The 15780-nt window shown below is 50.5% G+C and overlaps 1 protein-coding gene across 2 annotated transcripts in view; it reads right to left on the bottom strand.

Moving 5' to 3' along the window:
• The window catches only part of TACR1 (tachykinin receptor 1), a 1875561-nt gene that overhangs the window by 432637 nt on the left and 1427144 nt on the right, over positions 1-15780 (bottom strand). The gene's annotated exons all lie outside the window — the stretch shown is intronic.

Raw genomic sequence — 15780 nt, 5'->3', positions numbered from 1 at the left:
CTAGCTGGGCCTCCAGCTCTCTTTCTCTGATGGATGGGTTCTCTCCTCCTGAAAGGACCTCCTTCCCACCACTAGCTTTGGGTCTGCCCCTAGTGACTGTATTTACTGAGGACCGTTCTTCCTCGTCCTCACTTAGGCTCAGATGCCTTCCCTCCCCTGAGTGGTTAGAGCTAGCATCCTCCCTTACTTCTCCCTCTGGAGCTTCCTCTGAGTCTACCTCTTGGGCCTCAGCCCATGCTGTCAGGGATTTGATCAGGATTTGCTTCCTGAGATCAGTGGTTGCAGGCAACCCTCTTTCAATACACAACCCCCTAACCTGGACTACTGTCAGTGTGGGTAGGCTAGCCAGATCAAGCTCCATGGTTCCCTAGTTTTGTGTCAACAAAAACTTTTTGCAAAAATTGGAAACAAGAATTTAGAAAAATTACAAAAATTCAATAATTGAAATTATTCCAAATTTAAAAATTAAAAACAATTTTTGCACTAGGACAATTTAAAGGATTTTTAAATTTGTTTTACTCAAAACTGTAACGTGATATTGAACACAAGTACAGGATCCCGTCGCTGCTTCCAATTATGTTGGAAAATGGGTTATTGGTAGGGCAGGTAGGTACCTACACCTAGCAACAACCACTAACCTCCACATAGGTACAGTTAGGTCTCAGTAAATTAATCCCAGCTCTACCCTTGGTAGCTTGGCATCGAGCGTCAAGGCTTAACTTAGGAGACAAAGTGTAAAGCATTCAAATATCACAAAACAGTAATTAAATAAAACACAGGAAACAGTTTAAAAATCCAAAACCAATTTATAAAAATAGCTTATATTTTTATCTTTAAAATGACACAAAAACGATTAAAATCGGTTCAGGGGAACCGGAGATATGAATTTTTAAAGTATTATTATTTTCTAGCGCTTAGAAACAAAAAGCGCCAATCGGGTCATCTGGTTGCACCAGGACCGTGGCAAAGTCAAACTTTAAGGCCGACCGCGATGGAGCCCTGCTCGTCTACAAGTCGCGGGAGGCCTCGGTGAAAAAGTTACCTTCTGACTTAGTCTCTTTTTTGATGTTTTTCTTCCCCGGGACGAACCTGCCAGTTGGATCCGACCTCCTGGAGCCCTTGTCCGGATACGCAAAGTCGGTTTCCTCGGTGGTGATTTTTACCTTCGGACTTAGTCGTTTTTTCGAGATGAAAATCCTTCGACCGGGGTAAACCTGGATCTTGATCCGACGTCCGTGGAGCCCTTCTCGGATACGATGGCTGGAAGGTCCCGGTCAACTTTTTACGTTCGGACTTAGTCTCTTTTTTTGGATGTTTTTCTTTACCGGGACGAACCACGAAGTCAGGCCGGGTCGCGGTTGAGGCAAGCCGGCTAGAATTTCCGCGTTGGGTCGGTCACTTTATGGAGCTTTTTTTTCAAAAATTCTCCAATCTTTTCCAAACTTCTGGGGCTTCACCCAGATGTTCTTTTAAGGTTCTTTTGGGGTCCACAGCTCACCCCAAGGGTCCAGAAGTTCTGTGATGGTCCTTGGGGGGTGCGGACTTCAACTCCCAGAATGCACCTGGCGCAAACTCCTTTTTGGCCACTGGACAGTGGTCAGCTGGTCGCTTTCTTCAGGAGTTGGTGCAGGGGACTCTGGTTTAGCAATTTTTCACCTGTAGCAAACAGGGAGTCCCTCCTTGAACCAGTTGAAGCCAGGCAAAGTCCTTCTTGTGGTGAAGCCCAAGTGTGCAGCTGGTGCAGTCCTTCTGAGTGCAGGGTCCAGGTGCAGGCCAGGGGTCCAGCAGGGCAGTCCTTCTTCTTCTTTAGTTCCTTTCTTGTTGAATTCTGGAGGGGATCTGAGGCGTGGGTGCAGGTCTGCCAGTTTTATCCTTGCTCCTGGGTGAAAAGCAGGGGGGCCCTGGTTCTCCAATCAGGGACAGGGTCGTCCCCCTGTGATGACCACTTCCTTGGAAGTGTGGCAAAAATCCATCCCAGAAGGCAACAGTCTCTAAAAATCCAAAATGGATGAATCTGATTTTTGGATGAGAGATCTGGCTGAGCCCACCCACTGGTGTGGCTAAAAATCATAAACACACCCCTCTCCTGCCCTCTCCTAATCTAATCAAGGGGGCACCTAGCTGTCTGGGGTTGCAGGATGTGGGGGTGTTGCTGGGTGCTCCAGATGTCCTTCTCTGCCTTTGAAGACCAGTTTGGCAGCCCTCCCCCTTCCTGCCTCACCATCTGCTGAGGGGAGATTCTCTCCCCCAAGCACATTCCTTTGTGTGAAGTCAGGCCACTTCACACCTCATCAAAGTAGCCTGGCAGAAGCTGCTGCAGGCTGGCCAATCAGAGCACAGCAGCAAAAACAATGCAGAGCTGAAATTGGCAACTTTTTAGGTAAAGTCTAAACTTTTTACCTGAACTGGTTATATTAAATCCAACAACTGGAAGTTGTGGGATTTATTATAACAATCAATTTGATACCAAATTCTTGGTATGTAACATTTAAGGAGACTTTAAAATTTAAAATAAAGTGTGCCCATTCTAGCCTATGAAGGCCATTTACTTCAATGAGGGAAAAACGAATTTGGCTGTTTTTACCTCACCAGGGCTTATAAATCTATTTTTATAAAGTCCCTGCTTATAGTTACATGGCACCCAGCCCTAGGGGCACATAGGGCACACCTTAGGGGTGACTTATATGTAAAAATAAGGTAGTTTAAGACTTTGGAAGTACCTTTAATTCCAAAGTCGAATTTGCATATAACTTTAATTTAAAAGCAGCCAGCAAGGCAGGCTTGCTTTTAAAATGACACTGGGCACCTCAGCAATGCACCTAGGTGTGCACCACCTATGCTGTGGTCCCTAAACCTACATGCCCTACCATATACTAGGGACTTATAGGTAGGTTAACTTAGCCAATTATAATTAGCCTAATTTGCATATCCATTTTACACAGAGCACAGGCCCTGGGACTGGTTAGCAGTACCCAGGGCACCATCAGAGTCAGGAAAACACCAGCATAAAGTGGAAAATGGGGGCAAAAAGTTATGGGGCCTCCGCAATCAGCCCCATTTTCTCACACCACACATCACAACACACACCACCCCTCACATCACCCACACCACCCCATGGCACTGCAAAGACACCCCACGTTTTCTGAGGAGGAGCTCAGGGTCATGGTGGAGGAAATCATCCGGGTAGAGCCACAGCTATTCGGATCACAGGTGCAGCACACCACCATAGCTAGGAAGATGGAGCTAATGCGCAGAATCGTGGACAGGGTCAACGCAGTGGGACAGCACCCAAGAACTAGGGATGACATCAGGAAGAGGTGGAACGACCTACGGGGGAAGGTGCGTTTCGTGGTCTCAAGACACCAGATTGCGGTTCAGAGGACTGGCGGCAGACCCCCACCTCCTCCCCCAGAACTAACAACATGGGAGGAGCAGGTCTTGGCTACACTGCATCCGGAGGGCCTCGCAGGAGTAGCTGGAGGAATGGACTCTGGTAAGTCAAACCTTTAACTACCATATCCCCCACCCTACCTGCATGCTAACACATACCCCCACCCTCGCCCTTACCCCCATCACTCCAACTCCTCACACATGTCCCACTATCACAAACCACACATCCCAAACCCAAGCCCTGCATGCAACACCAAAGCATGGATACCCATCACCAAAGCATGTCCACTGCACATACCCATACACTCCCCTAAACCATTATCACACAAGGTCCCACACAAGAATGCAAGCACTGGGGTACAGGGTCACCCACCCATTGCACACCATGGCACACACAAATGCAATAATCATGCCTTCACACCCCTGCAGGACCCCTAACCAATGTCACCGGACAGGAGGGTCCAGACATGTCCATTCCACCCACAGAAGAGGCCCACAGTGATGACAGCAGCTCTGTCCAACTGGATCTAGATGACCAGCCCGGCCCATCTGGGACCTCGGGACAGTCGGTTCCCCTCACACTGGCACAGGCCACTACAGAGCATCCCCCCTCTGGAAACACCAGCACAGCACCCACCCAGTGGGCCCATACCTCTGTCCCCAGGACACGTCAAGCAGCAGTGTGTCCACCACTACAGGGAACCCAGGCTAACCCACCAACCCAACAACACCAGGGACCTGGGGCAGTGGCAGTGGGCACACGGTTCAGGGGACAGAGGCCTAGGAACACGGGAACTGGGAGGGCTGCTATGCAACAGGGGGAGGACAGGCCCAGGGAACCCACTCTCCACGAGGCCCTCTCCAACATCATGGGAGCCTACCACCATTCCCAGGAGACAATGGCAACGGTACTGGCCAAGTTTCAGGAGACCCAGCGGCTGCAGGAGGAACAGTATTTGGGGTTCAGGGAGGAACTCAAATCTATCAATTCCACCCTGGGCACCATTGTAGGGGTGCTGAAGGAGCTCATCAACACCAGGAGGGACACTGTGGCACAACAAGGGGCCCCTGACACTAGCCTAGACGATGAACTGCCCACCACCTCCACCGGTGCTAGTAGACAGGAGACACCGCCACAGGACCACGACACCAGCACCCCACCCCCTGCAGATGGAGAACCACCCCGCAAGTGGTCCCTGAGATCCAGGACAAAGACAGAGAACAATGCCAAGACCCCCGCCAAGATATGAGACCACCCTGATTGTCATCCTTCTGTCCCACTTTGTCACCCTGTCCATACTTAAACTGCCCTAGCTCCACTTCCTATGCCCCTTTGGACAATGCACCTGTGAGAATAATAGACTGGACTCTGCCATGGACATTCCTCCACCATCACCCCTGACCATTTTACAACCCCCTCCACTATTTTGCACTTAAATAAACACCCTTAAATCACAAAACAATCTGGAGTCAGTCTGTGCTTTCGAAAATGTGTATTTGCAATAACTGTGGAAAAATGCTACATCCAATGTAATGTCAACATACCTATGTCACACAACTCTAGTCCATGAGGAAACAAAGCAGATGTCACACAGTGGGACCCACATCTGTGAAACTGAAAGGGAAAGTGACAACTCATGGTCCATACAGTGGGTGAAAATGACAGCAGATGAGAGGTAGAAGAATTAAATCAGATGTAGCAGGCAGTGTTGTCTTCTTACCTGTGTCTCACTGGAAGTATTGCTGGATCACCGTGTTCCTGTTGTCTATGTCCTCTTCTTCGGCTTCCTCGTCTTTAATGTCCACAGGCTCCACAGCTGCCACAACACCTCCATCTGGACCATCCTCCTGCAGAAAAGGCACCTGTCGTCGCAAAGCCAAGTTGTGAAGCATACAGCAGGCCACGATGATCTGGCATACCTTCTTTGGTGAGTAGAATAGGGAACCACCTGTCATATGGAGGCACCTGAACCTCGCCTTCAGAAGGCCGAAGGTCCGCTCTATTATCCGCCGAGTTCGCCCATGGGCCTCATTGTAGCGTTCCTCTGCCCTTGTCCTGGATTCCTCACTGGGGTCAGTAGCCATGACAGGTTGGGGTAGCCAGAGTCACCTGCAAATGGCGAGGGACAACTGTTAGACACACACTAACTCTTAGGGACATCCCCAGACCCAGACACCTAGTCACACTGTATTGGGTCCATGTCCTCACCTAATAGCCACACACGGTGACTCTGGAGTTGGCCCATCACATAAGGGATGCTGCTATTCCTCAGAATGTAAGCGTCATGCACTGAGCCAGGAAACTTGGCATTTACATAGGAGATGTACTGGTCGGCCAAACACACCATCTGCACATTCATAGAATAGTAACTCTTCCGGTTTCTGTACACCTGTTCACCCCTGCGGGGGGGACCAAGGCCACATGTGTCCCATAAATGGCACCTATGATGTTGGGGATATGTCCCAGGGCATAGAAGTCACCTTTCACTGTAGGCAAATCCTCCACGTGAGGGAACACGATGTATCTGCCCATGTGTTTCAGCAGGCATACAACACTCTGGACAACACGTTGGAGAACATAGGCTGGGACATCCCTGATGCAATGGCCACTGTTGTTTGAAAAGACCCACTTGCTAGGAAATGGAGTACTGATAGGACCTGCACTAGAGGGGGGATTCCTGTGGGATGGCGGATAGCTGACATCAGTTCTGGCTCCAACTGGGCACACAGTTCCAGGATTGTGGTACGATCAAGTCTGTATGTGACAATTACATGTTGTTCCTCCATTGTCGACAGGTCCAGCAGCGGTCTGTACACCGGAGGATGCCCCCATCTCCTCACCTGCCCCAGCGGACGTGCTCTATGGAGGAGAACAGCGAGCAGAGAGTCAACCAACACTGAGGTACGTTAACACAACTTCATAGCAAAATGTGTGAAAATCGAAATATGGCTGTATCAGTGTTTAAGCAAGGCCTAGATATGTGTGACGCAGTCAAAATTAATGCCATGTGGCCCCCTGAAATGGCGGCTGCCTGACCTGTAATGTGGGACAAGGGGATATGAGGTAACTGCGCTGGCGTTGTACACCGTTGCGGTAGGCGGTCGAAGACCGCTGCGCAGTCCTGCATTGGTTAACATTGAACCCTATGGGTCCCAGGAACCAATGACGATGTACGCCGGCGGTGACAGTACGCACCGCCGCGGACGGCACCGCCATTTTCTCTCTGTTCAATCACTTGATACCTGATCTTTGACAGGAGAGGACCTACACTGCAAGTGCTGCTGTGACCTCAGTCTGGAAGAGACAATGGCTCGTGTGTCTGGGGAAAGAGCCCCTGCCTTCAGCACTGAGGAGTTGGAGAAACTAGTGGATGGGGTCCTCCCCCAGTACACGCTACTCTACGGTCCTCCAGACAAACAGGTAAGTAAACAGTGAGCATGCAGAATGGGTAATGCCTGTGTGGAGTAGTGTTGATGAAAGATAGGGAGGGAGAATGAGGCGTGCATGATATGACGGTGAGTGCATGTGCGTCATAGCACGGGTAGGGATTCGGGCCAATGACTGTGACGTTGCGGACGGTTATATCTTCTCCTTTTCCCTTGTACTATTCCTGTAGGTCAGCGCACCCCAGAAGAAATATATTTGCCCTGCCACCGCCAATGAAGTCCGGACCCTGGGGGTCCACCACAGACGGAGCACCCACTGCCGGAAAAGATGGGAGGACATTTGCCGCTGGAGCAAGAAGGCGGCAGAGGCCCAGCTGGGGATGGCCTCCCAACGTGGGAGGGTTGCCCGTCGCACCATGACCCGCCTGATGTTCCGGATCCTGGCGGTGGCGTATCCGGAGTTGGATGGGCGCTTGAGGGCATCACAGCAGCCACAAGGGGGTGAATACACTCTCATTCTGCTGATTCAGCACGCATAGTAGGTGTCTGGGTGGGGGAGGTGGGCTGTGGGTTCCCCTAGGCCAGGGCGAGTTTAGTAGGCAAGGTCCCTTCTTAAGGCAGGCCCTGTGGCACCCCACCCCACCTATGTTCAGAGCGAACTACACCTAGTCAGGCTCCTGTGACTTCCATGTGTGCAGCAATCGGACATAGGCCTTGTAACCCTTGTCCCTGTGATTAATTAGGGAACTCAAAGTGCACGGCATAGTGCAGGGGGCTTCTGTGTCTGTAGTGTCCACCAACGGTAGCGGTATTGGATGCATTTAACATGTCTTTCTTCTGTCGTCCCCCCCCCTTTTTGTGGTCTCCCTGTTCTTGTGTGCATTAGCATCATCAGGCGGAGGAGCAGTGGCACCGGAGCAGGAGGGAGCTGCATCCCACATGGCCCTGGAGGGCGACACAACAGAGTCAGAAGCCACCAGTGGGACGGAGGGTGAGGGGAGCTCCACGACAGGGACCGGAGCTGAGACCAGCGACACGGACTCCTCCTCTGATGTGAGCTCCCTTGTGGTGGCGGGCCCCTCTGTGCCCACCGCATCTACGGGTACAGCCGCCACCCCCCCTACCAGCACCACCCTCCCAGCAGCCCCTCAGCGTGTGCCCTGTGGCCGCTCACCCAGGAGGGTGGGCATCTCCTTCGCCCCAGGCACCTCAGGCCCTGCCCCAGTCAGCCCTGCTGCCCTCAGTGAGGAGGCCATTGACCTCCTCAGGTCCCTCACTGTTGGGCAGTCTACCATTTTGAATGCCATCCAGGGTGTAGAGAGGCAGTTGCAACAGACCAATGCATACCTGGAGGGCATTCATTCTGGTCAAGCGGCCCAACAGCGAGCTTTTCAGACTCTGGCCTCAGCACTGATGGCAGCCATTGTCCCTGTCTCTAGCCTCCCCCCTCCAACTTCCTCCACCCAGACCCAAACCCCTGTACCTCAGCCTATCCCAAGCACACCATCAGACCAGCATGCACACACGTCAACACACAAGGGAATCTCAGGCAAACTTAAGCACCACACATCCCACAGGCACTCATGCAAGCATCATACATATGCAGACATACCAACATCCACTGCTTCCACTGTGTCCCCCTCCTCCTCGTGTCCCTCCTCCCTCCCAGTCTCGTCTCCACTCACACCTGTCTTGCACTACATCTTCAGCCATTACCTCCATCACCAGCACACCCACCACAACACACCGCTCACCTGCAGTCACCACCCCACTACCATTCACACATCCCCTGTGTCCTCTCCCAGTGTGCCTGTGAGCCCACCTCCCAAGGTACACAAATGCAGCCACACACCCACCCACCAGCGATCCACCTCACGACAGCCTCCAGCCCATGCACCTTCACCCAAAGTCAGCAAACGTACACCTCCTACAACCAATACCTCTTCCTCCACTCCCAAACCCCCTCCATCTACCCGTCCCAGTGTGTCCAAAAAACTTTTCCTGTCCAACCTTGACCTCTTCCCCTCACCTCCCCCACCCCTTCAGTCCCCTAGGGCCTGCCTTTCAAGGTCCCAACCCAGCACCTCAGCCACAACATCTGCGGGAACAGTGGTGCCAGTAGTAACCGGGTTCTGGAGTGCGCCAAACAGCAGGGCAGCCAGTGTGCCAATGAACCAGACCACGGACAGTCCCCCACCTCCAAAGCACAAAAAGTTGGCCAGTGCCCAGCGGGAGAGAGGCAAAACATCTACCACCAAATCCTCTCCCAGGGGTACAGTTGGGAGTGGGAAGACAGCTACGCCACCATCCAAGGTGGGGAAGGGGCACAGAAAAACAGGCAAGTCTGCGAAAACCTGCACGGCGGACAAGACCGCCACCAGCACTGCTGCCAAGGACAGCGCAGCCACAAGCACCGCTGGAAAAGGACACTGCCGCCACAAGCACCGCTTCCAAGGACACCGCCGCCACAAGCACCCCTGAACAGGACACCGCCCAAGGACGCCACAAGCACTGCTGCCAAGGACACCGCCTCCACAAGCACCGCTGAACAGGACACCGCTGCCACAAGCACCACTGAACAGGACACCGCCGCCACAAGCACCGCTGCCAAGGACACCGCCGCCACAAGCACCGCTGCTGAACAGGACACCGCCGCCACAAGCACCGCTGCCAAGGACACCACCGCCACAAGCACCGCTGCCAAGGACACCGCCGTCACAAGCACCGCTGAACAGGACACTGCCGCCACAAGCACCGCTGCCAAGGACAGCGCCGCCACAAGCACCACTGAACAGGACACTGCCGCCACCGGCACCGCAGGCCAATAAGCGACAAAGCTTCCGACGCTACTGAGGCCGCCACAAGCAGGATGAATCACTCTGGGCACAAGGCCCCCTCCAGAACCAGTGGAGAAAGACATCCACTACCTCTGTCCTTGGCAGGATGAATCACTCTGGGCACAAGGCCCCCTCCAGAACCAGTGGAGAAAGACATCCACTACCTCTGTCCTTGGCAGGATGAATCACTCTGGGCACAAGGCCCCCTCCAGAACCAGTGGAGACTGTTATCCACTTGAGAGACTGTGGCTTTGCACTCCCCAGGATACAGCAGTGGGCAACCCACCCAATGGAAAGACTTGTGTGACTGTGGCTTTGCACTCCCCAGGATACAGCAGTGGGCAACCCACCCACTGGAAAGACTTGTGAGACTGTGACTTTGCACTCCCCAGGATACAGCAGTGGGCATGGAGCCCCCTCGTGGATCTGGTGTTGTGCACTCATCCGGCTGAGGTGCCCCCCCTTCCCTTCCCCCTGAGGTGTCTGTTTTATTTCGATCTGAAGCCCCAGCAGTGTTCTCTCCGTTTTGATCGGGTATTGAGTTTGGGCCTCGCCCATGCATTTTGGGCCCAGTGGTCCACGGACTATGATGGTGGAATACCTTGGACTTGTATTCTTGGTGTATATATTTGTTTATAGTGTAAATATGTATATATATATTTTTGATTACTGCCTTTGAATAGATTACAAACGTTGGACTCATTTCCTTTTGTCCTTGCATTCTTCCAGGGGGGGTTGGGGGTTGTAAATGTAATGTATCTACATGTACTTGTGTGTGTGTTGCAGTAGGTTAGGGTGGGGATGGGAGTGTTGCGTGTTGCGTGTGTGTGTCACTCTTTTTTCCGTCCCCCCTCCCCTGTGTCGTAGGTGCAGTACTCACCGTGGTCTTCGCCGCCGTCTTTGTTGTTCCTGGTAGAGGAGCAGGAAGATAAAGGCTGGGAGAATCTGGAGTTTGGTTTCCATGGCGTCCCAGTTCCTCGTGGGGTGTGTAGAGGTGAGCGTTTTCCCTTCCAAGTCCTGTTTCCGCCGTGTTTTTGTTCGCAGTGTATCCGCCCCGGAAAAGGTGGCGGTTTGGGCTGTTGTAATACAGTGGGCGGAACTTTCTCTTCTGCCTGTCTGTTGGCGGTTACCGACGCAGTGTTTGTTTCTACCGCCACAGCCGTGGGAGTGTTAAAGCGGCTGTCTATGTTGGCGGTTTCCGCCACGGTCGTGATTCCATTTTTTTTACTGACGCTTTAATACCGACCGCCAGGGTTGTAATGACCACCATAACTTTACTGTACCTTTGTATTAGGTTTTTAAATTAAATATGCTATGTTTTCATTTTAAAAGTAGAGTCCAAGTAAAGCAGCAGGCGTATACCAATACAAGTCTTCTTGGCTGTAGTACTTGTGTGGTCAGGTTGCAACTGACAACGTTAATTAATAAGGTTTTGGGAAGGTGCTTGAGTGACATAAAACTTTCTGTTAATTTACTAAGGGCTTAAACCTTAGTTAAAAAAGCCCCGTTAGGAGTTCTGGGGTTGATGGTTTTTATTTCCCTTATTTGTGCATTTTCCTCGATATGTTGAGCCTGTGCCCAAGTTGCTGTTTCCTTCTCACCTGGATTAGCAGGTGGTTCTCATGCTATTGGAGGGGAAGCCTTGTCCATATCAATGCATGGGCTGGATGCCATGAATGCTACGTTTACTTAATAATGTGCACTGGTAGTTCCTGTAACTGTGAAGCTGTCTGTGTCAATTTTGGACCTGTTGAATATGGATTGAACCCAGCAGGTTGCTGAAAGGGCTGTCTTGCCAGTGGTCCGGTCCGTGTTGATTGTTTCTTGTTTTTCACCCTTTATGATGCAGTTGCAATAAAGTTCACATGTGTTTTCACATTTGTTTGTTGGTGTGTTTTTCATGTGGAAAATGTCTTAGCTGGTGCCTACTCTGTGTTGTATCCGCATAATATTATGAGTAGAATGTGCAAGAGGGAGAAATGGCAGCAATGATTGCATAACTTCACATAATCATCACTTTGCCTAGACCGCTCTTTCTTGTTACATTCCTTGCTTTGGGGCGTTAGTGGCATACTTTCCTCGTGATGTTACAGGAAGTGCTAGTACGCTCCAGAAGGATAAGTGAGAGAATAGTGGGGGAGCAATGTTCACTTGAGTGCATGAAGTACAGTGTAATAATGGTTTGAGTTATGAAGCCAAGGGCTTCAAAGGGTCTGTCTGCTAGTCAGCATGCCCTTTATATTATGACAGGTAAAGAGGGAGATACGGTAGTAATAGCCTGTTAGCCGGGTTCTGTGAAGATTTTATGTTAAGAAATGCCAGGACCAGCATGAAAAAGAAAATATACCCAGGTAAAACCAGGCCATCATGGTACAAGGCCATAGGTAGATTGGGATGCGTGGCCATGGTTGGTTGAAATGAGCCCCCTAGTGTGAATGGAATCTGGGTGATTACAGAGTAGAAGAACAGCCACTCCAACCCTTGTCAAAGAAATATATGTATGGCTAGGTCAGAGTTTCCATAGGAAAGGCTATGATTGATAAATCTGCACAAAGCTTTCCCAAAAAAGTAGATCAAGTTTGGGATCTTAATGCCAAGTTTCATGTAGATCAGTCAAGCAAGGACCATGGAAAAGGAGGTTGTCCCAAAAGTGCCATTTCCTATTTTCATTCCCATGAGATTCTTTGCTCACTGACAAAGAAAAAACAGCTGAATGGAATTACATCAAATTTGGCACAAAGGTAAATCTTTAATTAAGGAAGTGTCTTTGCTTAGGTAGGAGTAACTCCGTTCAGTAGTACATGAATAATTTGCAGTTAAAAAGCACTTGGGTTGGGGATGAAAATGTTACATTTTAGTGAAATCTAAACTGTTAATATGCGCTAGCTATGCAGATATGTGTAAACATGGAAAATTAGCAAATCCGTTTATAACCCATAAAGACGCACCATGGAACAAGGAAGGTTTGACCTCAATGTTAGTGCCTGGCCACCACAGAAAAATTTCTATTGAGGCCACAATAACAGAACACAGTGCACAGAGCACCATGTTGGGGAACATGAAATGTTGAAGGGGATAAGAGGTCTGGGTGAGTAAACCCTGACCGCAGACCCATGTAGCGTTCAACGAAGGCACGCCCTGAGGCAATAAAATAAAAAATAAAAAGTATTTTTATTGTGGAATTTGGAAATCCTATGCTTGATTCACAGATCCTGAACACTTGTGAGCCTCAGGGCTCAGGAACCCATCATGGAACTTGGGAATCCAGCACAGAATTCATTAATCCTACAATTACAAAATAATTGGTATAAAAAGGTGTTTATTTATTACTGCCCTTCTTGACTAACAACCATGTATGTGGGTTGGCTGCATGCAGCAGGTTGAGCACAGGACCTGGTCGCAGTCAGGTGCTGTAACTATGCCCCACAGCAGCTAATGCTCTTGCACAACAATGGCTCACCACCCATGGAGTGTTAGCCACAGGGCTTGGCCGAAGGCAGGCCCTGCAGCCAACCCCCATTGCATACAGCCACACAACCGGAGGAAGATGTTGGCCACTTGTGGAGAGTTAGATGCAGGGCTGGATGTAGTCAAGACCCTTTGGGAAAACCCACTGCAGAAAGCCAAAAGCTATGAGCAGAAGTGGTGTGGAGGTTTGATTGTAGGGCATAGTCTGAGCAAAGGCCCTGAGGCAGCCTCTCACTTTGCCTGCCTAATGGTAATGCATTGCTGATGTTGGGCACCTTCTGAAAGTTGGGCGCAAGACTTGCCAGAGGCAAGGACCTGAGGCCTATGTAACTGCACATGTGGCAGTGCACAGCTGAGGTTGGCTGCCTGTGATGGGTGGAATAGAGCCTGGATAGACCTCCACTGCCAATGACCAAAAGCCATGGGCTGTGGGTGATGGCAGGCCACAGAGAGTTGGGCAGGCAGTCTGATTTAAGGCCAGGGCCTACAGACAACCCCACCCTGTGCATGACCAAAAATTGTGTGTAGCAGCAGTTTCTCCATCAAGAATGTTGGGCACAACCTCCACTTTGCATAGCCAAAGCCATATGTATATATCCTCTGAAATTTGGAACCTCATCGACTTCAATGCACCCGACATCCTCTTCCTCACTGAAACTTGGCTCAACCCCACATCAGCGCCGAACATCACTACAGCTTCCCCTACTGGTTACAAAATTCTGTACCAGGATTGACCCCATTATCTAAGAGGATGACTCATCATCATCCACCGAAGCACCATCAATTGTACCTCTTAATTTATCTAGAAGCTACTTTTATGGAACACATGCACTTCAAGCTTCAGACAGGTAGTAGAACCACTCTCAAAGGCACCCTTGCCTTTTGGTCCCCAGGACAAAGGAAAGGGAAGTGACCACTCCCCTGTCCATCACCATCCTAGTGGTGGTGCCCAGAGCTCCTCTGGGTGGACACCCGATTCTGCCAACTTGAATCTAAGGTAGGCAGAGGCTCCTGGGAGCTGTGGCCAGGTCAGGAAGGTGACGTCACAGCCCCCTCCTGATAGGTGGTCACTCTGCTAGGTGACCAGTCCTCCTTCCTGAGCTATTTATGGTCTCCCTCTTGGGTAGGTCATCAGATTTGATGTACAAGATTCCAGCAGGACTCCTCTGTGTCATTTACTTTATCTTCTGGCCACTGGGACTGCAACTGGACCCTCTAGGAACTGTCAATCTGCAACTACAGCAATGACTTCGCTCTGCAACATCGTTTCTCTGGCTCCTTCCAGCAACTGCAACATTTCCCTTGCTATGCGTCCTCTGAGGGTGACGAGACTTTAGCCTGCACAAGAAGTAGGATGGAATCTGACTTGGAGTGAAGGAGTCACTCCCCTGCATCTGCAGACACCAACTGCAACAACGACTGGCTGCATGGATCTGCTCTCCTTTGGAACTCCATGGATCCTTCATCACAGGTGGTGGACTAGAGTGGTCCCATTGATCCTCTCTGCCAGCTGTCTATCTTGGGAGACAGTAAGCCCTTGCCTCTCCTTACGACTATTGCAGCTACCAGGGCTTGTTTGCGCCTCCTCCAAAGGGAAATTCAGCCTTCCTGTAGCCCCACCCCTCAGGACCACTTCCTTCAAAACACAGTGTCCTGCCTGCTGCTCCAGAGACGTGGGACTCCTCTTCAGGTGTGCTGAGTTGTGCTCACCATGAGTCCTGTGTCTGCTGCCACTGGGTTGCCTTTTGGGGCTGCCTCCTCTTCTTCTGACTCTCCTAGCTGCTGAGGGTCACCTCCGACTCCCCTCCTTGGGTCGAGTCTCCTGGTCCTTGCTGGTCCTTTTCAGCCTTGCAAACCTTCTTCACCGTCTCTTGCATTTGCCAAGGCTTGTTGGTGGTTTTCCAACACCACTAACCAACTGCATCTCGACCGCCGACATGGGACATTGCTTGCATCACTTCTGGGACTCCAGTTCATATCCTGTGCTGCACTGCTGACCTTCTTCGTCCACTGTTGACCTGGTCCTGCATCCACAGAAGGGTGGGTAGTGGCTCCTGCCACCACCAGACACTCCAACTTGAAATGGACTTGGTCCGTTTTCTTTGCAGGTCTTTTTCGGTCAGGATCCACCTTTGGGTTCTTCCAGTCTTGCTTGAGTTTTGCACAATCCTTTTCCAAAGTCCTCCTATTATCTTGAGGAAATATCAGGTACTTACCTCTGGTCTCCTTGTCCCAGGGGGTCACTTTGGTACTCACCTCTTGGAGTTCCTAGTTCCTCCGGCTCCCTTCTATTAATTCCACTTCCTTGGTGGGGGACTGCCTTTCACATTCCACTCTTTTAGTAAATGGTTTAGCCCTCCCCTATAGCCCTCACTATTTGCTATTGCTTTTACCAAGCCTATTGCTTTCTATACTATTTACTGATTGCAAATGTGTATATAATAGTGTGTTTACTTACCTCCAGTTGGGGGATTGCATATTCAGTATTCTAGTATTTGTGTTACCCTAACAAAGTACCTTTATGTTTGTAACACTATGTACCTATATGTTTCTTTCATGTGTGGTGCTTTCATATGTGTAAGTGTTGTGTGACTATATTGGTATTGCTTTATCTTTCCGTGTCTTGAAGATAAGTCTTGGCTGCTCATCCACAGCTACCTCTAGATAACCCTGGCTTCCAAAACACTGCCTACATCTC

The sequence above is a fragment of the Pleurodeles waltl genome, chromosome 11 (genome assembly GCF_031143425.1).
Source record: "Pleurodeles waltl isolate 20211129_DDA chromosome 11, aPleWal1.hap1.20221129, whole genome shotgun sequence".
Classification (NCBI taxonomy): domain Eukaryota; kingdom Metazoa; phylum Chordata; class Amphibia; order Caudata; family Salamandridae; genus Pleurodeles; species Pleurodeles waltl.
Note: the sequence above shows the minus strand (reverse complement) of the source record. Positions and strands in the feature narration are given on the sequence as shown.